Raw genomic sequence first — 25,396 nt, 5'->3', positions numbered from 1 at the left:
AAATGAGACACTTAAAGTAGTAAAGGAGTTGTGCTATTTGGGGAGCAAATTGTGTGCTCATTTCAATAGTGTCATCTACCTTAAACATACTTTGAAAATCATGATTCCATACCAAATACATCATTCAAAGCTCTCATTGTATCACAATGGTTCCAAAAAAATAGGAGGAGTTCACAAAGTACAGACAAAATACATAAGTGTGAAGTTATCCAACTGTGTAACTGCGTAAACATCTGTCACAGTCACAGTAAAAAAAAATTGTATCTCTGTTAAATGATCAGATAGCTGTGTAATTCTGTATTAGAGAAATATGGTACCGATGTGTAAAGTTATATAAGCAAATACCATATCAGCTAGGGCTCCTAGCGCCTACCACACGCTTAGTACACAAAGTAGGCGTGTACCCCCTGAGGATTAATGTAATTATACCCTCAGGTATTACAGATTACAGCAATGGAACGAAATGTATCATCAAAAACCTTCTTTGTATCTTTGGAATTCAAAAATCTTTAAAAATAAATGTTTTAAGTACAAAAATTAATCATTCAAATGCGTGTCCAGTAGCGCTGAACTGTGTGTCTTGCTGTAAGATAATGTTTCATTACTTAACGGTAAAACTGTGCCAAGTGTCGTAATTATCGTCGTCTGTAATCGAAGTTCTGCAGAAGTCAGTGTACTTACCTTGTCATATACAAAAGTGAAATGCTACGCATATAGATATCGTAGTTATTACGTACATTACCGTGACCAAGAAAGTACTATACTGTAACGTATTATTGTGTTATGGAAAAGGCTGTCTCATTGTAGCTGTACTAGGGTGACCAAATTATTTTCGGTGAAAACCGGGACACATTCACCCGGGTGCCAATGGACACCTCATTCCACATGTACCCAGGTTTCTTAATTTTAAATATTAGTGTTTTGTTGATACACATTGTTAACCTGATTATTATAACTAATAAGAGGATACAAAAGATTGATATAATCTAGAGTATCTGTATAATTAATGACATTTAATAAATGTATACAGTAATAAAGTAATGTATTACGATTTTACAAAATTGTACAGCCATTCAACTTTTAATCGATTAATATTAACATGAGCTTTAATATTACTGAGCACTTGTAGTTGGAATTGACTGTCCTTGGAGAAAAGGGTATTTTTCACTGCCTCCAGCTTTCCTGATCATGTCTTTGTTCTTTGAGACACACTGATTCAACTCGGCGCAATCAATTTTGTAGTTGTACAGGATCTGCAGGATTGCTTCAAGAGAGACCACCTCCATTCTGTTTCTTTCATAAGTCCACTGGATATTCATGAACGAAAATATTCTTTCCACATTGGCATTATGGGCTGGGGTTGCAAATAAATACCTTGCAATTATTACGAACTCAGAGTAATGCTGGAGACAGTCACAGCTTTTAAAAAAACTCACCCACTCCTCATGACATTCAAATAGTGTTTTTTTTTCATCATTCCACTTGTGAAGACTTTTTTCAACAAAATTTGTCAGTTAGCATAACTGATCAGAGAGAATGGAATCATCAATTTCAATCTCTTTACTCTTCAAATAAGAAACAGTCTCTTCAACACTTCCCCATTTTGGCACTCTCTTCAGTAACATCCGGTGATGAGGGTAAACATGAGGCGCTCCACTTGCTGAGATATTCTACTCAAGTGTCATAAAACTTCTTAACTTACTCTCTAAAACTTCTTTCCGCTGCTTCTGATACTTTTGTCCTTTAAGGACAGCTTTAACATTAAAAGAAATGAACTGTTGTTCTCTCCTCATAGTAACTGTTTCCAGAGTATTTTTCAAAACATCATTTAACTCTATTACACTTTTCGTGCTTCTCTCAATTTCCTTTATCCCATGCTGCGAAGTGATAAGCTGACTGTGAATGAACCATAAGTAGGCTTCACTTAAAGGGTTACTGAAAAACTGAACCAATATTTCGGGGGCTTTGTCTTCATTTAGGAAAAAATCTTTTAACGGTTCAAACAGGCGGAATACTCTTTCAACTGCTGGAAACAGTGATAACCAGCGAGTTTTCGAGTTACACATTACATTCATATATTCAGTTCCCACATGATCACAGAACTCCTTAATCCTCTCTGTTCTAACAGTATGTATGTAAAAGTGTGAGTATACTTTCATGACGATAGTTTCAACATCACAGCTTAAACTGTCAGCAGATGTCTCTGCACGCTATTGTGTAAAACATGTGCAGGGCACCCTATGCCTTCAATGTTTTCATGCAATGTTGCCCTTAATTTGGTAAATCCGTTGCATTTGCCTTGTCTTTTTAAACCACAAAAGTTTGTGTTGGTGTTGTCTCCACAAAATGCCGCACATTTATTTTTCTCAAGAGCAAACATTTCGATAGTATTCATACAAAATCTTGAAATTTCGTCAGATGTTTCATTAGGTAGGGAACTCACCTTCAAAAGTTTGGTCTCAATTCCCTGATTAATATCGAAAAACTGAACAACAAACGGAAATATTTTAGTGGCCTTATGATTGCTGGCATCAGTGGATATCCCGTAGAAAGAAGACTTTCTGATGTATCCAAGACTTTCATTTACACTCTGGAGAGCAATAACTCCTTTCACTAAGGCTGACACTCTAGTTCTTGGTGAACTATACTTTTTTGCAATGGAAGAATCATCAAACATAATGCTGTTAAGCTTATTAGTACAATCACTAGATCTATAAGTTTGGTGATGTCTTACCGTGTGGTAGACTAGTGTAAGCTCGGCTGCTCGAACTTTCGTGTCCTCACTTGACTGATGTTTCACAAAATAATTTTGTAGTGTTTTACTGCAGCTCGGTGCACTGTGTCTGTTAATGTGTTTCTTTGACCTGATATGATCAACTATGTCAGAACGTCCACCATGACTTATATTAATAAAACAGTTACATACGGAACACTCTGCTTCGTAATCAAAACGACCTTTCTTAATGAATTTCCATTCCTTGGAATAACAGTCACTGAACTTGCAGGCACGTTTCGGCATTGCGTTTCACAGTACTGCAGCAATAAGACCACTAATATGAGAAAAAAACTATTGCAGTTTGTCTGACAAAACATCAACTACTACACTGTTCTTACAATGAGTGTGTGAGTAAGTGGCGCTACAATCGGACGGTTTCACAGCTCTGTTACAATAATACAACTTACTACTTGTTGGCCAAAAATACGGCTCAAAGTAAATTATTGCCTGAGTATATCAATACTGATACTGTGATTACTAGTATGTGACAATGGAGGTTTTAGACAAATAAGCTAAAATATATTAATTTCTTGTGTTGTATTTCCTTTAATATAGTGAAATCCCAAAAATTTGAGAAAGTTTCATGAAATGTATTTATAAACTGAATTCCGGGATTTTTGAGCGTCCCGAAACAAATTTTCGGGACACCGGAACACAGGGATGAAAACCGGGACAATCCCGGTTTTCCGGGACGTTTGCTCACCCTAAGCTATACCACAGAAGTAAAACATGTTTTACTTTCCAGAAGAATACAGAAAAACTGTGCAGATATAAAACAGATACAGCGCAAAAGCAACAAGGGTAAATTCTGTTACTCATTAATAGCATCGTGATATAATCTTGTAGCTGTCAAATTAACCACTGTGTCATCCGGTATCTTTCAGAAAGTAAACCAAAATGTTGCATTTAAGTCTCATTAGCAGTATATGTTCTAATTATGTAAGCCTAATAGTCGTTACGTAACAATACAACAAACAAGCAAGAATGTACACACAATAACACTGTGTCGTCTGTACTCTACAAAGATGTATTCGTAATTACTGTTTAAATAAATTCCCTTGGTTCTTGACTGGATAGTTGACTTCAAAACATCGTTGCGTGTAAACAGTTTCTAAGAGTGACAAAGTGTACTAGTAATGTGTAGTGAAAAATTTTATGGCAAAGACTAAGTTAAAAAGCAGATTATCTCTCAATAAACGGTTTTACATGTGAAATGTAGTGTAAACCTTTACTCTTCCTAGTACGCAGAGTTTCAGCTTGAACGCAATTATCATGTGGTATACGTCGGTAAAGAATACTGGAATTTTTCTTGAGGTAAGATTACGTTATTTTTCTCAAGTCCAGCCAGCGCAAATGCCTGCCTGCGGTGCGAGTCATTGTTTACTGCTTCTTTGTTGGCGCGCGTCGTTATTGGGATTAGGAGACCTAACTTCTACAAATTAACCTTGCCAAGAGGGCCCTGCCCTGTTTGAATCCCGCCAGTTCTGATGCAATTCAGGTATGTAGTTATGATTATATCGTCTGTCGTCATGTCGGTAGTTTCTGTAGTTTCTTTCTTGTCGGTTAAGTGGTGGAGAATTTCTCCCTGAATTGTAACTGCACGGTGGACCGTTGCTTCTGAAATTATTCTGTCTCCCTTGATAATAATTATTTTGGTTGCCATATTGTCTGTTTCTCCGATTGTCTCTGTCATAGTCATTACCACGGAGAGGTGATCTTTCCCTGTAATTATTATTACTCTGCCAACGGTTGTCTTATGTGTGATGTCCGTTTTGGTCACGATTTGCGTTGTAAGAAAATCCTGTCGTCATAGTGTTGTGACAGATGTGACCTGTAATTGTTGTTCTCCTGGTTTTGCGACCCACGATTGTCAGCGTCAATTTCTAATTCTTGTAAAAGTCCCGGAAAAGCTTCAATGTCGTCTTTGCAACGTCCTGCCAAAATAATATGTTGTAAATGTACAGCTAATTTGGTTAAGCAAATGCAGATGAGTTCTGAGGGCTGTATGGGTTTGCCAGATACTGATTCTTGAGCAACATGTCTTCAAAATATTTGACAAGAAGTCATATTGTTCAAAGTGTTTCATCATTATGATGCTATGTTTTACTCAGTCTTGAGTTGCTTGAGACCAATATGCTGAGAGTAAGGGATGATAAAATTCTCCTTCACTGTGCCGGTCATGAATGACTGATCGCATTCTTACAGCTGGTCCATTCTCTAACTAGCCACACGTAAATTCTAATCTGTGTTCTAATGACCAGTTGGGAGGAAAACAATGAGAGAATTGATGAAGCCATACTTGTGGATGAATGTCGTTGCCGGAATTCTTAAATGTTTTGAATTTCCATGTAGTAGTGACCAGCTTATAGTCAAATTATCACGACGGCAAGTCAGATATCGGTCATTGTTACGACGTGTCTGCGGTTCCATCTCAAAATTCTGTGCACCTTGCCAATTTCTTTCATAATTTACGAAATGCCCTGTGTTATTAATTTGTGGCTTTTACGTATTTCTATGTCCCTCTTCTCTTATTGGAGCGCGAGTATCCTCTGAAATATGTAATTGTCGTATTACTTGTGCCAACTAATCTTGTACTTCCCGGATTTCTCTTTTGTGTTACGTATTAATTTGATTCTGATTTTGTTTGAATTTCCTAATTTTGTTCGTACTCTTCTGTGTCAGTGAAGACTACCGGTCTTGCGTCATTCAGATTGTCATCTACCTTCGTAGATAAATTATTTAGCTGATCCGAAAGTTCGACATCTTTCTCTGATAATGAACTAATTTCTTCCATGTATCTTTCTGAACCAAGTTCCAGAGTATCAACTGCGTCCTTAATGTTTTCCTGAGTTTTTGCAAATTTCGTAACCGAATCGGTAGATGCGACTGAGTCAATTTTAGCCCGCAAGGTGTCGTGATTTTCATGCAAAATGGTTCGAAGTTCTTTTATGGCTGCTTCGTGATTCTGTAATGAATTTTTATAGGTTGAAAATGCTCACAAATTTGTGTTTTTACATTCATTACAGACTTTTTGACATTTAGATTCAATGTTATGTTACTCAGTAGTTAAATTTTCATGTGTTTGTTGAAGTGTTTCTTTGTTTCTGATTTTTTTGCATTTGTTGTTGTGACTGTTTTTCATTTTGTTCCACTGCATCCAACTTTTGAAACTGTTGTCCCATTTGTTGCATTAATTGTAATAACAATGCACTGGTGTCTGGAACTTGTTCCTTGTGCCTATTGGCAGTGCATTTGCACTGGCAGAATTCGTATTCTGAAAAGCAGAAAATGTGTCTTGAAGTAATTGAGAAAAAGGTGAGGATGCAAAACCTGAATCTACAGAATTTGGAAAATTTTGTCGTGTCATTTAGGATTACTGAGGCAAGCTGCTGCCGATCGACAAGACTACCCTGTTCACTGTCTGTTTCACTATCTTCACCATTATTTAGAGCTTGGTCCATTTCCCTATGCACAATTACCAAATTACTATGTTGAACATTAGTTAATTCATTACACAGTGGCGCGAACACACTACTCTCTTCTTCACTGTCATTTCTGAGTTTACTTTGGAGCCTAGTATTACTATTTCGCACATCATAATTGTCACAATATTTCATACAACAACAAAGAAAAGCACAATTTGAAGAGTAAAATAAGAAAACACATTAACATAGCACTGAAAATAATATCTCATTAATTGCAAGCACAGCTGCGAGATGACTGGTGCAAATCTACTTGCATGCCACAACTGTTTTACTGTGCACCAATGAAAAACTACAACTACAAAAGAGATTCTTTCTACAATTACGCGCTAGCAATAAACAATAAGTACACTGATTACACAAACTACAAGAAGAAATCAGAAGCTTTTAGTGAGGTGTCCTCGGCTAAGCGTCGACATATGAAACGTCCCCTTAGAAAAATTATAAATGGCTATGCTGATAAACCTCTTACGCTATTTGATTTACAAACAGCTGAGCAAAACTCAACGTCCTCAAACAATTTCTCTTTACGTATTCTGAACATTACTAAACTGAAACACAATATCATTAGCGCAACGAAATCTGACTTTCAATAATCCCTACAAAAGAATGGCCCTGACTAACAATAACCTATACGTTTCATGAATCACTTACATCAGAAAAATCTTCGTTACTCGAACTACTGCAATACTGCGAGCGCCAATACTGCCAGCTAAATAAATGATTTTAACTACTGAAGGCGCTAACTACTGATAGGCATAGTTAGCAAATGAAAGATTTTGATAGAGCAGAAACAATGTTGTTGTTGTTGTTATGGTCTTCAGTCCTGAGACTGGTTTGATGCAGCTCTCCATGCTACTCTATTCTGTGCAAGCTTCCTCATCTCCCAGTACCTACTGCAACCTACATCGTTCTGAATCTGCTTAGTGTATTCATCTCTTGGTCTCCCTCTACGATTTTTACCCTCCACGCTGGCCTCCAATACTAAATTGGTGATCCCTTGATGCCTCAGAACATGTCCTACCAACCGATCCTTTCTTCTGGTCAAGTTGTGCCACAAACTTCTCTTCTCCCCAATCCTATTCAATACTTCCTCATTAGTTATGCGATCTACCCATCTAATCTTCAGCATTCTTCTGTAGCACCACATTTCGAAAGATTCTATTCTCTTCTTGTCCAAACTATTTATCGCCCATGTTTCACTTCCATAAATGGCTACACTCCATACAAATACTTTCAGAAAAGACTTCTTGACACTTAAATCTATACTCGATGTAAACAAATTTCTCTTCTTCAGAAACGATTTCCTTGCCATTGCCAGTCTACGTTTTATATCCTCTCTACTTCGACCATCATCAGTTATTTTGCTACCTAAATGGCAAAACTCGTTAACCTAATTCGACTACATTCCATTATCCTCGTTTTGCTTTTGCTGATGTTCATCTTATATACTCCTCTCAAGACACTGTCCATTCCATTCAATTGCTCTTCCAAGACCTTTGGTATCTCTGACAGAATTACAATGTCATCGTCGAACCTCAAAGTTTTTATTTCTTCTCCATGGATTTTAATACCTACTCAGAATTTTTCTTTTGTTTCCTTTACTAATTGCTCAATGTACAGATTGAATAAAATCGGTGAGAGGCCACAACCCTGTCTCACTCCCTTCCCAACCACTGCTTCCCTTTCATGTCCCTCCACTCTTATAACTGCCATCGGGATTCTGTACAAATTGTAAATAGCCTTTCGCTCCCTGTATTTTACCCCTGCCACCTTTAGAATTTGAAAGACAGTATTTTAGTCAACATTGTCAAAAGCTTTCTCTATGTCTACAAATGCTAAAAACGTAGGTTTGCCTTTTCTTAATCTAACTTGTGTTCCAATATTTCTACGGAATCAAAACTGATCTTCCCCGAGTTCGGTTTCTACTAGTTTTTCCATTCGTCTGTAAAGAATTCGCGTTAATATTTTGCAGCCGTGAATTATTAAGCTGATAGTTCGGTAATTTTCACATCTGTCAACACCTGCTTTCTTTGGGATTGGAATTATTATATTCTTCTTGAAGTCTGAGGGTATTTCGCCTGTTTCATACATTTTCCACGCCAGATCGTAGAGTTTTGTCGGGACTGGCTCTCCCAAGGACGTCAGTAGTTCCAATGGAATGTTGTCTACTCCGGGGGCCTTGTTTCGACTCAGGTCTTTCAGTGCTCTGTCAAACTCTTCACGCAGTATCGTATCTGCCATTTCATCTTCATCTACATCCTCTTCCATTTCCATAAGATTGTCCTCAAGTACATCGCCCTTGTATAGACCCTCCATATACTCCTACCACCTTTCTGCTTTCCCTTTTTTGCTTAGAACTGGGTTTCCATCTGAGCTCTTGATGTTCAAACAAATGGTTCACTTATCTCCAAAGGTCTCTTTAATTTTCCTGTAGGCATTATCTATCTTACCCCTAGTGAGATAAGCCTCTACATCCTTACATTTGTCCTCTAGCCATCCCTGCTTAGCCATTTTGCACTTCCTATCTATCTCATTTTTGAGACGTTTGTATTCCTTTTTGCCTGCTTCATTTATTGCATTTTTATACACTCCTGGAAATTGAAATAAGAACACCGTGAATTCATTGTCCCACTAAGGGGAAACTTTATTGACACATTCCTGGGGTCAGATACATCACATGATCACACTGACAGAACCACAGGCACATAGACACAGGTAACAGAGCATGCACAATGTCGGCACTAGTACAGTGTACATCCACCTTTCGCAGCAATGCAGGCTGCTATTCTCCCATGGAGACGATCGTAGAGATGCTGGATGTAGGCCTGTGGAACGGCTTGCCATGCCATTTCCACCTGGCGCTTCAGTTGGACCAGCGTTCGTGCTGGACGTGCAGACCGCGTGAGACGATGCTTCATCCAGTCCCAATCATGGTCAATGGGGGACAGATCCGGAGATCTTGCTGGCCAGGGTAGTTGACTTACACCTTCTAGATCATGTTGGGTGGCACGGGATACATGCGGCCGTGCATTGTCCTGTTGGAACACCAAGTTCCCTTGCCCGTCTAGGAACGGTAGAACGATGGGTTCGATGACGGTTTGGATGTCCCCTCGACGATCACCAGAGGTGTACGGCCAGTGTAGGAGATCGCTCCCCCCACCATGCTGCCGGGTGTTGGCCCTGTGTGCCTCGGTCGTATGCAGTCCTGATTGTGGTGCTCACCTGCACGGCGCCAAACACGCATACGACCATCATTGGCACCAAGGCAGAAGCGACTCTCATCGCTGAAGACGACATGTCTCCATTCGTCCCTCCATTCACGCCTGTCGCGACACCACTGGAGGCAGGCTGCACGATGTTGGGGCGTGAGCGGAAGACGGCCTAATAGTGTGCGGGACCGTAGCCCAGCTTCATGGAGACGGTTGCGAATGGTCCTCGCCGATACCCCAGGAGCAACAGTGTCCCTAATTTGCTGGGAAGTGGCGGTGCGGTCCCCTACGGCACTGCGTAGGATCCTGCGGTCTTGGCTTGCATCCGTGCGTCGCTGCGGTCCGGTCCCAGGTCGACGGGCACGTGCACCTTCCGCCGACTACTGGCGACAACATCGATGTACTGTGGAGACCTCACGCCCCACGTGTTGAGCAATTCGGCGGTACGTCCACCCGGCCTCCCGCATGCCCACTATGCGCCCTCGCTCAAAGTCCGTCAACTGCACGTACGGTTCACGTCCACGCTGTCGCGGCATGCTACCAGTGTTAAAGACTGCGATGGAGCTCCGTATGCCATGGCAAACTGGCTGACACTGACGGCGGTGGTACACAAATGCTGCGCAGCTAGCGCCATTCGACGGCCAACACCGCGGTTCCTGGTGTGTCCGCTGTGCCGTGCGTGTGATCATTGCTTGTACAGCCCTCTCGCAGTGTCCGGAGCAAGTATGGGGGGTCTGACACACCGGTGTCAATGTGTTCTTTTTTCCATTTCCAGGAGTGTATTTTCTCCTTTCATCAATTAAATTCAATATTTCTTCTGTTACCCAAGGATTTCTACTAGCCCTCGTCTTTTTACCTACTTGATCCTCTGCTGGCTTCACTACTTCATCCCTCAAAGCTACCCATTCTTCTTCTACTGTATTTCTTTCCACCATTCCTGTCTATTGTTCCCTTATGCTCTCCCTGAAACTCTGTACAACCTCTGGTTCTTTTGTTTATCCAGGTCCCATCTCCTTAAATTCCCACCTTTTTGCAGTTTCTTCAGTTTTAATCTACAAGTCATAACCAATAGATTGTGGTCAGAGTCCACATCTGCCCCTGGAAATGTCTTACAATTTAAAACCTGGTTCCTAAATCTCTGTGTTACCATTATATAATCTATCTGATACCTTTTAGTATCTCCAGGGTTCTTCCATGTATACAACCTTCTTTCATGATTCTTAAACCAAGTGTTAGCTATGATTAAGTTGTGCTCTGAGCAAAATTCTAACAAGCGGCTTCCTCTTTCATTTCTTTGCTCCAATCTATATCCACCTACTACGTTTCCTTCTCTCCCTTTTCCTACACTCGAATTCCATTCACCCATGGCTATTAAATTTTCATCTCCCTTCACTATCTGAATAATTTCTTTTATTTGATCATACATTTCTTCAATTTCTTCGTCATCTGCAGAGCTAGTTGGCATACAAACTTGTACTACTGCACTAGGTATGGGCTTCGTATCTATCTTGGCCACAATAATGCGTTCACTATGCTGTTTGTAGTAGCTTACCCGCATTCCTATTTTCCTATTCATTATTAAACCTACTCCTACATTACCCCTATTTGATTTTGTGTTTATAACCCTGCCGTCACCTGACCATAAGTCTTTTTCCTCCTACCACCGAACTTCACTAATTCCAACTATATCTAACTTTAACCTATCCATTTCCCTTTTTAAATTTTCTAACCTACGTGCACGATTAAGGGATCAGACATTCCACGCTCCGATCCATGGAACACCAGTTTTCTTTCTCCTGATAACGACATCCTCTTGAGTAGTCCCCGCCTGGAGATCCGAATGTAGGACTATTTTACCTCCGGAATATTTTACTCAAGAGGACATCATCATCATTTAATCATACGGTAAAGCTGCATGCCCTCGTGAAAAATTACGGCCGTAGTTTCCCCTTACTTTCAGCCGTTCGCAGTACCAGCACAGCAAGGCTGTTTTGGTTATTGTTACAAGGCCAGATCAGTTAATCATCCAGACTGTTGCCCTTGCAACTACTGAAAAGGCTGCTGCCCCTCTTCAGGAACCACACGTTTGTCTGGCGTCTCAACAGATACCCCTCCGTTGGGTTTGCACCTACGGTACGGGTATCTGTATCACAGAGACACGCAAGCCTCCCCACCAACAGCAAGGTCCGTGGTTCATGGGCGGGCACAAACAATGTATTTACCTTAAAGATGTTCAAAAGTCATCAGATATATATATATCAATTTATGACATCCTTCTTTACAAATTTCCTTTTCCTGTTGGACGCACGTCCAGATCGTCCGCTTATAGTGACACCTCAAAACTCTGGCATCTCTCTCTCCACATCCACCACTGATGGCGGCTCACCTCCAATTGCGTAACGCTATGCGCTGTTCCCATCCAACTGCCCAACACTATACAAGCGAATATGCCAACAATGAGTCCAACCAGCCACAGACTGCACTTAGCACAGTCAGTGATTTTTATACAGAGCGCCACTTGGCGTTACCAACATAAAAACCTAAACAGCCTACTTACATTCCGTAAGAGTATGAGGTGGTGGAGATCTCTTCTGAACAGCAGCTTGCACGGCATTCCAGATACGATCAATAATGCTCATGTCTGGGGAGTCTGGTGGCCAGCGGAAGTGTTTAAACTCAGAAGTGTGTTCCTCGAGGCGCTCTGTAGCAATTCTGGACGTGTAGCGTGTCGCATTGTCCTGCTAGAATTGCCAAAGTCCGTGAGAATGCACAATGGACATGAATAGATGCAGATGATAATACAGGATGCTTACGTACGTATCACACGTAAGAGTCGTATTTACACATGTCAGGGGTCCAGTATTACTCCAACTTCACACGCCCCACACCATTGCAGAGCCCCCACCAGCTTGAACAGTCCCTTGATGACATGCAGGGTCCTTGGATTCACGATGTTGTCTCCATGCTCGTAAAAGTCTATCCGCTCGAAACGAGTATTCTGCCAGTTTACGTATGCCTATACCAGTTTCTTTGGCGCTTCAGTGCATATACTAGGCCTTTTCAAAAAACTCCGGCAATCTGTCCACAAAATATTTCTACACTTACCTTTCACTTACTGTGCATAGTCTCCTTCGAAATACTCTCCTCCACAATTGATACACCTCTCCCTACACCGTTTCCATATCCGGGAGCGATCTTGTTACAACTCACACTGGGTCTGCGATTTTTTTATCTCGTCTATCGTTGCAAATTTTCGTCCTTTCAATGAGGTTTTCAACTTAGGAGAAAAACTCCACAGAGGCCAGGTCTGGAGAAGGCGGAGAACGAGGCAGGCAGCACAGTGATTTCGTTTTTTGTGCAATAACCACGCACTAACCGGGATGAATGCGCGCGTGCCTTGCCGTGATGCAACAGCCATGCACTGTCTCGCCACATTTCAGGCCGTTTCCTTATCACATTTTCTCGCAGGCGTCGCAACACGTCCCGATAGTGCCATCGCTTAACAGTTTATGCCTGTGACACGACTTCTTGATGAGCTAATCCTTCAGAGTCGGTGAAAACTATCAGCACGGCTTTGACATTTGACCTTATAGCGTATGTGTCGCGAACGAGTAGCGAATGTATAGCTAAGGGCGTAATGCTGCACAAGGAGAGCCGGTAAAGGAGTAACCGAAAGTTAGCTGGGACGCTTGGAAGCAGGAGCGTTTTTGTGGTTATGGTACTGTGGGCTACATGACCAGCTGCATAGAAGCTTCTGGAAGGAGACAAGGTCAGGAAAACAGCGCGTGATCGTGTGGGAGGCACGTGACCTCTGTCTGCCTCAGACACTGGACTTGAGTTACTCTGCCTCCGGAAGGGGGCATAAATTTCTCGCGGTACTTACCTGCACAGGGTACATGCAGGATTGCACGGCATAGTCAATGTGTTAGTGCCTCATAGGATTCGACAGTAGTTTCCAATCATACTTTGTTCTTCAGTGTCACTTATTATTCAGAGTTCCTCGTCATTATTCAAAAAATGGTTCAAATGGCTCTGAGCACTATGGGACTTAACATCTATGGTCATCAGTCCCCTAGAACTTAGAACTACTTAAACCTAACTAACCTAAGGACATCACACAACACCCAGCCATCACGAGGCAGAGAAAATCCCTGACCCCGCCGGGAATCGAACCCGGGAACCCGGGCGTGGAAAGTGAGAACGCTACCGCACGACCACGAGATGCGTGCGTCATTATTCCCACCGAGTTCCATCATCTGAAAATATTCTAGCTCGTATGCTGTGGCATGAAGTCTACAAGATGAACGAACCACTTCACAACCGCAGATAGCATCAGCTCCCATCCTGATACCGCAGGACACTACATACTAAAACAAATTCAATTTTGGTGCCTGGTGTGGGGTTGGCAAAAATAGGCATTCCTATTCTGTGCTTGTTGGCATACATTAGGCACCCTTTCTCTCAGGTTGTGGTTGCAAATAGCCACTGACTTACTGTGTTCCTGCACAGTCCGGGGTTTAGCCAGGCCAGAGATTTGAGAAATACAGGGTGTTTCAAAAAGGACTTTGCAACTTTGAAAATTCATATAAAATAATTCATTGTACCTACAGAGGTGATTGCGGTGTCATTCGCAGGTAAATACATCAAGTTGTGTCTCGCGTAGTTCGCTAGTGCCGAATCGCACCGTAAATAGCGCTAGCGGCAGCTGCATTAAACATGGCTGCCTTCATTGGACCCTTTCGTGATTGCTGTGTGTTTTGGTTTGAAAAATCGAAGTCGGCCACAGCAGTTGAGCGTAATTTCCGTACCAAGTATGCTAAAGATGCTCCTGGTACGCATACAAATTTATGTGTGGCATAAATGTTTTGTAGAAACAGGGTGCTCGGTAAGACATGGGAAATCATCACGTCGTCCAAGCACATCTGACGACGTCATACGTCGGGTTGTAACCTCCTAAAAGTTTACTTCCGTAACCTCGCAATAAAATTGTGACCAACCTCCCAATGAAAATGTGACTCATATATATCCTTTCAATAATTAACTGACTGTGAACCTAAACTGGTAAATCTGGTGGTTAGCAATGCTGCGTCATGGCCCTGAAAAATCATTCTGAATAAATTGAAAATTCTTACCTCAATGACGTCGCTGGATAATGTGTATATATCTGCACCTATAAGAAATTTTTCTGGCACAGGCCCAGTGCAGTGGTGGCCGCTAGATTTGTAATGTATAAAAGAAACAACTGATTTTTCTTTACGATAATCGGGATGACCATGGACAGGAGAAATTAGTAAAATCTTTAAATTCAGATGAATGATTGTCAAAAGTTATTTTTATAAGAAAGATTATTATTAAAAGATTTTTAAAGACCTTTACATTGGACCTGATATAACAATAATACAAAATCAGTTGATACAAATTACATATGCACACAGCTGTTTTTTCCTTATACTATATCGCTCAGGCACGCCGTTGCTCTCCACGACCAGCCCCCGCAACTCCATACAGGACGCAAGTGCTCTCTGTGAGCTATATAACTCGAAAACTGCTCTCTAAGAGTGACCTGACCCAACCGTCCGACTGCAAGCTATTACTACTACTACTACTGCCGACACTGCTCTCTGGTCTGCGATTCTATTGTAGCTTACATATCTCAGGCAGCGCGTGAGCAATCCACCGAAGTTTCATCTGCTCAAGTGCGCCAGCAATAAATTCCTTATACGTGGACCTCTTACATAACCCTCCACTGGGGGGTAAAAAATTGGCACCGATGGTGAGTCAATTGGACTTCCATGAGCAACAAATTTTTCTATAACCTCTTTAGTTTACTAAGTCTACAGCCACAGAATATATATATATATATATATATATATATATATATATATATATATATATATATATATATAATTGATAAATAATATAAGTACAGAAAATATTAAGAAATGAAATAGAGTGTACACGCAATAAGTACAGAACATATTAAGAAATGAAAAAATGAAATAATGTGCACAAGCACTGCAAAAGTCTTTAGCATGTTTAGGAGAACTGATCATATTAACAAATGAAATGAAGTGCACATGCACTGTATAAGTCTTTAGCATGTTAAAAGAACTGATCGTATTAAGAAATGAAATGAAGTGCACATGCACTATAAAAGTCTTTAGCATTTTTACAAGAACTGAACACATTGAGTAGTGAAATAAAGTGCACACCCACTATAAAAGTCTTTAGCGTTTTACAAGAACTGAGAAAGGAATGGGAAGGATAGCATCATGGTTGTAGCACAGTGGGTTGCACACAGCTGCACTAAAAGTCCATATCTTTCTATAGAAGCACAACACCAAGCGAGACAATCTAAAGTTCTCTTCCCTGAAGTATTTATCAGTGTAGCTAAGACACCGAAATGAATAAATATTGTACATTATCATTTTGGTAGTACATTAGGTGCACCAAACAGTAGGACCACAATAACGTCTCTGTCGTTCGAGCTGGTGGACAGCTTGATATGTCAACATCACATTATTGTAGAATCCATAATCCTATATCAACATAGAATTAGTGCAAAAACCAAATAGAGTGCTCCATCATCATGAGGATGGACAGGAAATAAGGATATCGCAGTAATTGGTGGCAATTACGTCAGAAGTTGAAGGATACATTAAGCCTTATGCTAGTCATCATTCAGAACTACACTAATGTATCATCTCATTTGATTAATTATTGGCAGTCATTGGCCAGTTACAAAGCATTTTTGTAGTTCTACAATACATTATTCATATGTCATCTCATTTCAGTAATTATTGGCGCTTATTGGTTAGTTACAAAGCATTTATGTAGTATGCATTATTCAGAAGGCATCATTCAGAACAGGAGTTATTGCGTGTAACAACAACCTACTATTGACTATATTTGATATCATATATATTTAAAATGTAAGACATTGCAACTAGTACTCAAGGTGTTCAGTCCAATAATACATAGACATAATGGAATCAATACATCAGAAAAATCTGCATTATATTTAGGACTATCAATATATCTTAAACTGGTAGCATTATTTAGTTGTATGCTGGCAATAGTTAGGGCTAGTAATAATTTTCTTTGTGCCAGCAATGCATTGCGTAGGAATCAGTAGTCAATTGCTGGGGCATGAAAATATTTGCTTTTGACTTATTGCTGGAAATAAGGATCATCAATGCCATTAGTCACGAGTCAGCTGTATCAAGGTTATCAAACAAGTACAGTATATGTGATCATATTCATGAACGATAGAGACAACTGGGTAAAAAATAAATGCAGGTACTAGAACAGGTTTAATAAGTAAGTGCTTGTAGCATATTTCAGAAATCATTTTAATGTCATGTAAAGCTTCTCCTGGAAAAAATAGAAACTGGATTATTAAGCTGAAAGAAGAAATATATATTATGTTGAAAAGTAGTAAACTTCTAATTAACAGATAATGAGACATCTGCTTAATATGCATGTACTCTATCTGTCCCTTTAGAAAACATTCAATCATTATACTACGATATACAGCAAACTGTCAAATACTTAAATAACTACAGAAACTTCATCATTAGCTTCATCTGAAAAAAAGAAACAATACTTCATTATTCATTACCATTTTCTTCATAATAACTAAACACTATCATTTATTATGCTCTTCAAAAATAATTCATTATTCATTATCTTCTTTATCAGCATCATTCATCAGTGTCATCAGTTCATATATTACTAAGTTTCTTACTTCTAGCATACTTCCTCACTAAAATTAACATACACAACTCTGCTGCAATTGCTTCATAATCTGAAAGAAATGTAATTAGTCAAGGTTGCTATAATATGGTGCATAATCTATATTTTAGTAATCTTTGTTAATTCTGATCCATTTATGCTTCATGACAAGGTATTGCATTTTACTTCGTTCATACTGATGGTGAAATTTCCATGTCATAGTAAACCACTGTGGTTGTTTAATTTATTTGTTTTACACATTATTGCTTTCTGAAAATTATGAATATGGAATAATATCTTGCATTTAAATCATATACCCATTACATGAAAACTTGTTTCTAGTGATATAACTAAGCATACAGCATAGCACGAAAGAAAACATATTAGGTCAAAACCATAGACAATTTTCAAGTACAAAACTGTACACACAATGTCAGTAGCAGTAGCAAAAAATGTAAAATAGTCAAGATATTAGGATATAAGGCAAAATGTTAAATTCAACTGGTGTTTGTTATAAAGATTTCATAATGCATACAGAGAAAATTCTACTTTCGATAGCAAAACCATCATATATAAAATAAAAAATAGAAAATGTGCACGGTATGATATATAACGATAAGAAAAGCGAGCTGCTAACCTTACCTTGCCGGGCACTTGCCAAGAAAAAAATATGATCATCATCAATAAGTAGTCACATAGACGTAAATGCATAAATGGTCATATAAATATCAGGAAACGGCATTACAGTGTGATAAATCATAAAGTATGCTCATTCAATAAAGGGTTTAATATTGGAAATATGGTGATTGCCATTGGTTTTTCTGGTTCATTGGGGTAAGGAATGCTGCGAATTCTATATGGACCAGCGTATAGAAGCTCAAATTTACTGCATCTACTCTTTCCTCTGTTGGATAAATAGTGTGTGCGTGCTAATATCTTCTGTCCTATGTGAAATTCACGGCGTGTACAAACCTGTTTTTGCTGTCAATATAACAGTCAGAGATAGCATAGTAGATTCATTTGGTATGGGGTTAATTACATCCTGGAATGAAAGTACATGTGTGTCCCAATCAATATGTCTTTTATGATGGTATATTCTATACAGTTTACCAATTTCTTTCATCAATAGTTCAGAAGGGTTCGAAGAAGCGTGGTAGCTGGATATATAGATCGGAGAAATGTTTCGAGCTCGTAACATATGTGTCCATATCGCAGATCGAAATTGTGGTCCATTGTCGGAAATTACTTTCAATACATGCCCTACATGAAGTAAAAAATGTTTTACAAATGCATTTGGAACAGATTTAGCAGTAGCTTTCCGTAACGGAGTGAAGGTAAGAAATTTGGAAGTGAGTTCAACAGCGACAAAAATGTACAAACACTTCTATTAGATCTGGAAATCAGTCCAAAAATATCTACAGCGGCCACATGTCTAAATTTATTGGGTACAGTGGGATGTAACGGAGGAATACGTGAAGTCGTGTGTGATTTAGCTTTCTGGCAGATTTTACATGACGCTGAAACTCGTCGAATATGTTTCTCCATGTTGGCAAAATAACAGTTCTGTCTCAGTATAAGAAAACATTTTCTGGCTCTATAATGTGCGTAACTTAAATGAGTATACCAAATTAATTTGTTAACAAGCTCGTCAGGAATACATAATAACCAGTTGTTGCTGTCAGGGTGAGAGCGGCGAAACAGAATGTTGTTGCGTACAGTATAATTGTTTCTAAGCCCGCCCGGTTGGCCGTGTGGTCTAACGCACGGCTTTTTCGGGGCGGGAAGGAGCGCCTGGTCCCCGGCACGAATATGCTCGGCGGACTTGGGTCGAGGTCCGGTGAGCAGGTCAGTCTGTGTTTGCATTTGAAACCGAGGATCGTACAAGCAATAAAAGACACTGATAAAATTGCTAGCAAGAAAATCTGTGTGGGTATGTTACATCGATTATATGAGGATGAACATATCTGGGACAAAATCGACTTTTCACTTAAGGTAAACGCATAACTGTAAGATTTGGGGCAGTGAAAATCGACATTAAACGTTGCCAAATTTTCATGATAGCCCCTTTTTTTTCGTGAGAGAGCCATCAACGGATTAGTGTGCCTGGATATGACACAAGAATTTTTGATACCACAGGTGGATGAGGTTGGCCAAGAACGAAATGTTTACTTCATGTAGGATGGAGCACCACGCCACTACCTGGTTGACGTCAGGTATATTCTCAGAGACCGCTTTCCATGTCAATGGATTGGCCGTAATGCGCCAATTGTATGGCCCCCAAGTTCCCCAGACCTGACACCACTCGATTATTTTTTTGGGGAGGGGGGGGGGGGGAATGGAATTCCTTGAATCAATACAATGTTCAGCCATAGCTATCTTGTCTGGCTGTGATAAGCGTGTGTATCTACGACGTTCCACATATCTATCATAAACAGTGCGTGTTGTTTGACCTATGTATGACTTCTCACAATTTCCGCAAGGAATCTAATACACACCCGTCTTACGAAGCAATAGATCGTCCTTTACAGAGCCGAGTAAAGCTGCAATCTTCGTGGGATGCCGAAAGACCACCTTAACACAGTTTCTCGAGAACATGGCTTATCTTCGAGGAAAGAACACCCACATAGGGCAAAAACTCGTTTGAACTGAAGAAGTTGATATCTTGCTCCCCACCACATACAAGCATTGTAGGTTTTTACACTGAATGCTCTACGAGTTTGTTGCGGAGAAACTCCAGTCGATTTAGAAATGCTCTCGAGGTGTGTCAGCTCTTCTTGCAAATTATCTTTATCGGATATACAGAGCGCCCTATGCACTGAGGTCTTAAGGATAGCTACGGTCTGTGAAGGGTGATGGCAGCTACTGTCGTGTAGATATAGATTTGTATGTTTAAGTTTACAAAACTCTACCAGGCGGCTTCCTCTTTCATTTCTTAGCCCCAATCCATATTCACCTACTATGTTTCCTTCTCCCCCTTTTCCTACTCTCGAATTCCAGTCACCCATGACTATTAAATTTTCGTCTCCCTTCACTACCTGAATAATTTCTTTTATCTCATTATACATTTCTTCAATTTCTTCATCATCTGCAGAGCTAGTTGACATATAAACTTGTACTACTGTAGTAGGCGTTGGGTTCGTGTCTATCTTGGCCACAATAATGCGTTCACTATGCTGTTTGTAGTAGCTTACCCGCACTCCTATTTTTTATTCATTATTAAACCTACTCCTACATTAGCCCTATTTGATTTTGTGTTTATAACCCTGTATTCACCTGACCAAAAGTCTTGTTCTTCCTGCCACCGAACTTCACTAATTCCCACTATATCTAACTTTAACCTATCCATTTCCCTTTTTAAATTTTCTAATCTACCTGCCCGGTTAAGCGATCTGACATTCCACGCTCCGATCCGTAGAACGCCAGTTTTCTTTCTCCTGATAACGACATCCTCTTGAGTAGTCCCCGCCCGGAGATCCGAATGGGGGACTATTTTACCTCCGGAATATTTTACCCAAGAGGAAGCCATCATCATTTATCCCTACAGTAAAGCTACAGTCCCTCGGGAAATATTACGGCCGTGGTTTCCCCTTGCTTTCAGCCATTCGCAGCACCAGCACAGCAAGGCCGTTTTGGTTAATGTTGCAAGGCCAGGTCAGTCAATCATCCGGACTGTTGCCCCTGCAACTACTTAAAACGCTGCTGCCCGTCTTCCGGAACCACACGTTTCTCTGGCCTCTCAACACATACCCTTCCGTTGTGGATGCACCTACGGTACGGCCATCTGTATCGCTGAGTGCACGCAAGCCACCCCACCAACAGCAAGGTCCATGGTTCATGGGGAAGGCGCATATCGATAAGCAAATCGAATGTCTGTACGCGTTCGCCACAGGCGGCGCTTGTGTATGCGTATTTCTCTGCTGCGGACCAGCGTCTCTGACTCGCAGTCGCTTACAGCCGCGGCCGATCATATATTGCCATGCTTGGCATCTGACCCTTCGTCTTGTGATTTTTTTTCTGTAGGTGGGAAACTCTTTTACGGACGTAATGCTAGTGTGGTAAACGTTGTTCAGAGCGGACGCATGCCCGAAGAGATGAAAGCAGTTGTCAACCTCTGGCGGTATTTAGCCCAATGTCAGGAAACGACTGTCGGCTTTGTGGAACAGAGCCAAGACGAGATGTAGTAGGCGTCTTAAGTCGGAGAAGAAAGAAGAAGACAATTCTGGGAAGTCAGGGAGGTCCGTTACGGCGCGAGACGGGGTACGTTAGCAGCAGGCAAGGGAGAATGCCGTACCAGAGAGTGCGGCGGCATTACTCGACAAACGGGCCAGAGGCGTCCGTCAGCTGCAAGGAAGGAGATAGCGTAATTGGGGGCGGGTGGCAGCCGGATATGAGCCGGCAGTGTTAACAGTACGGCTGGGAGGCGACGCAGCGAGAGTGAAGCAGCGCAGAAGTAAGCGGGGATTCCAGGAAAAGGAAAAGAAAAACCAAGTAAGGTAAGAAAAATTGTTGGCACAGCGTGCAGTCACACGAGCAGGCAGAAGTAAGTGGTAGTAATGTCGCGCAGTCGTCACCAGTTAGGCAATACATTAGTTTCAGTCATGCTCTGCCACAATGGAAATAAAGCACAGTTAAATGAATTTTCTTGACAATTGCGGCGGTGCATTGGTGTTAGTAGCCCCTGATCAGCACGAATAATTGGAGCTGCCGGTAGTGAATTATTAGTCAGCGATCTGACAACCACTTGGCCAACTGTATGTGCTACACTGAAACGCCAAGGAAACGGATACATACATGCGTATTCAAATACAGAGATATGTAAACGGGCAGAATACGGCGCTGCGGTCGTCAACTCCTATATAAGACAACATGTGTGTGGCGCATTTGTTAGATCGGTTACTGCTGCTACAATTACAAGGTTATCAAGATTTAAGTGAGTTTGAAAGTGGCGTTATAGTCGACGCACGAGCGATGGGACACAGCATCTCAGAGATAGCGATGAAATGGGGATTTTCAAGTACGACCATTTCACAAGTGTATCGTGAATATCAGGAATCCATAAATCATCAAATCCCCGATATCGCCGCGTCAGAAAAAAGATCCTGCAAGAACGGGAGCAATGGCGACTGAAGAGAATCGTTACATAATTCCATTTGTTGCATAATACTAATACAGTACACAACAGCACATCTGTTTACATATACTAGACACATACTAAAGCGTATGTAAACAGATATGCTATTGTGTTCCGTATCTGCAGCATGTAAGAAGCATCTGTTAGCAATATGTCTACGGACATGGCCTTTTGGACAGGATGCTGTGTGTTTTTAAATAGTTTAACGCTAACAATCGTTTATAATGTGTTGAGTTTTATCCACTTGACATCTTGTGCACGAGGTCAACGTAAAATCAACACATTTTGAAACTTCTTTTGTAACACTCCACCTGTCACTTATCTGGTTTTGGCGTGTGTTCGCCCCAGGTAATTGACTAACAGATCAACGGAGAGTGCAAAACTGCCGCAATATCGGATAAGGCAAAGAAAGTAATAAGGCCCTGTGACTCCTGCCTGAACTGCAGTGGCAGTGTTCACATTAATTGATTCAGAATTTATCCCTTGTAATTAAAAATGGGCGCACATTGATGTTATATTCAGCTATTGAACACCAGATGCAAATGTTGAACATAAAATTAATTAAGAAAGTGACTTGGGATTTCAACTACTTGATTGAAACTGGATGCAGTCGATTAGCACAAATTTATTTTAACTCACGACCTTCAATCATCACATTACATGACTCCCCTAACAGGCAGTGGTAATAAATTGCGTTTGCGTGGAGTAAAGCACGATAAATCAAAAGTAATTCCTATCGACTGACCCAGACGTAATGTGAAGTGCGAGAAGAATTCTACAATACACGGCCCATGAGACCATCGTGGAAACTTTGCCGACGTGATCCAACAAATTAATCAGTGGCCTAATTCAAGCCGAAGCGGCCGCAATATCACCGAATTCAGTGTGGCAGGGCGTCGTCGTTGTGCGGACGTTGTCCGCTCTTCGCCTCGGTTTCCCCTCCAGCAAAATCACTTACGCCAATTGCAGTGCAAGTCGCGTAAATTATGCGTCGCTTCCCAGCACTGACCAATGCCTGCTCTGGGAAGTGAACAAATTCCCACAAAATTCCCCTTCCTCTCAACTTCTGCTATTTAGCTCCTCCCAGGCCACCCATCAAGGTAAGCATCTGCACAAAACACCAATTTTTCCGGAATTCTGACTCCCAGGAGAGTACTCCAAATTCCTTGGTCGCATGTTCCCATCAGAGGCCAGCGTATTTCATTCTGTCGCTCTTCACCTGATTTACTTCAGACTCTGCAGACCGTGAATTCAATGTGAAGTTGCTATAGTCACGAACACGCATGTTTTGGCCACTGTTGACCACTCCACCATAGCTTTGCGCGGCTTTCTCGCATGTTTCACTGAAAATGGAACGACGGACATTTATCAACAGGCGTACAAGTTCTCCGTCTGCTTTCCGGTACACCAGCGTGGGGCCAACCACCTTCCCTCACTGTCACTCATCTTAAGGCAGCTGGAGACCGCACCCCGTTACCGCTTTCTCAGAGTTTGAGCCGTCCTAAGCTGCCTACTGTCGCTTCCCTTCGCCGCACCCCAGCCTGGCCGCAGTCAACTCTGAATACATCCTTGGGATAAACTAGCCTCCAGTCAATCGACGCATTTCCACAAAGTTTTCATGTCACGTGAATTACTTTAAAACCATCACCCAACATTAATTATTCCAATACATCCATACTATACCCTCTACAAGATGCATTGTGCCTTGTCAGTCCTTTTTGTTGAGCCCTACTGTTCACTCAACGTGAGTTCGGTGATATTAAATGACTTCATGTAAGGGGCATAGTTCTTGCCATCTTACACTTTATTTAAATGTGTGTGTCTGTACTTAAATTACTGAATAACTGAGAAGATGAAACTTCTACGTTATTTGATTCTGTAGCAGTTGAGTAAAACTGAATGTATTGGGCCTATTTTCTCTTTACTTTTCCTTAGCATCTCAAGACTGACCCACAATATTCTAGCGCAATGCAATCTGACTGCTCAAAAAAAAAAAAAAAATACCACCTAACTTCAAATAATTAATACAGAAGAATGACCCTGAATAAGAAGAAAGCCTTACAATATCCTATACATTTCATTAAGCACCTACCTCACAAAAATCTTCATTACGGGAACTACTGCAGTAGAGCGAGTGTTGATACTGCCAGCTAAATAAAAGATTCAAACTACTAAAGCTACTAACAACTAAAAGGCATGTAGTTAGCAAAGGATAGGTTTTGTTGTAAACCAAATAATGTATTTTTTTACCTAATAATGTGACATCCATTTCAAACACGAATATAAATCGTCATTGTCATCCAGTACAAAGATATATAATGGTTAATAATTTTCAATCTCTGGATACTTCCAGATCGTTAGCCTACGCTAACACTTCTGGCCTCTACCCTCCATCAATGATAACTTCTTGCATTTAACATCCATCACTGCTGGCTGTTCACCTCCAACTGCCCAACAGTACTTCCCTTATTGTTGCCGACTAACTTCCAACAGCCCAACACACTACCAGCGATTAACTTCCAACAACGAGTCCAACCAGCCACAGAGTCTCTTACAAAAAAAGCGCAGTCAGAGATCCAATACAAAGCGCTACACAGCGCTGCCAACACAGAGGCAGCCCACTTACAATTTTACTGCAAGAGCATGTTTAAGACCTGAAGATGATAGCTAAGATGGTGGAAATGGTTGTCTCTTTTAAATGGTTTTTGACAATTAAAACAGATCGCCCTTCAGTGCTCTCGTAAAATTCAGTTGATTTTCAGAGTTGCTGGATGTCCCCCAAAGGGATGTCATGCCACATTCTGCACAACTGGTGCGTTAGATTGTCAAAATCTCGAGCAAGTTGGAGGGCTCAGTTCATAACGTTCCAAACCTTCTCAATTGGAGAGAGATCCGTTGATCTCCCTGGCCACGGTTGGATTTGACAAGCATGAACAGTAGAAACCTCTCGCCGTGTGCAGACAGACATTATCTTGCTGAAATGTGGGCCCAGGATCGTTGGCCGTGAAAGACAACAAAATGGCAAGTAGACTCTCTCCGACATACCACTCTGCTGTAACGG

At 41.0% G+C, this 25,396-nt stretch overlaps 1 protein-coding gene across 1 annotated transcript in view; it reads left to right on the top strand.

The window, feature by feature from the left end:
• Positions 1 to 21,618: 21,618 nt before the first annotated feature.
• LOC126355789 (galactoside alpha-(1,2)-fucosyltransferase 2-like) overlaps positions 21,619 to 25,396 on the top strand; it is a 115,513-nt gene continuing 111,735 nt past the window's right edge. The window contains exon 1 of the mRNA XM_050006197.1: positions 21,619 to 21,697. The gene's annotated coding sequence lies outside the window, so the exon portion shown is untranslated. The remainder of the gene's footprint in view (positions 21,698 to 25,396) is intronic.

Source organism: Schistocerca gregaria, chromosome 3, assembly GCF_023897955.1.
Source record: "Schistocerca gregaria isolate iqSchGreg1 chromosome 3, iqSchGreg1.2, whole genome shotgun sequence".
In the NCBI taxonomy this organism is placed as follows: domain Eukaryota; kingdom Metazoa; phylum Arthropoda; class Insecta; order Orthoptera; family Acrididae; genus Schistocerca; species Schistocerca gregaria.
The sequence above is the reverse complement of the archived record's forward strand: the minus strand, read 5'-3'. Positions and strand labels throughout refer to the sequence as shown.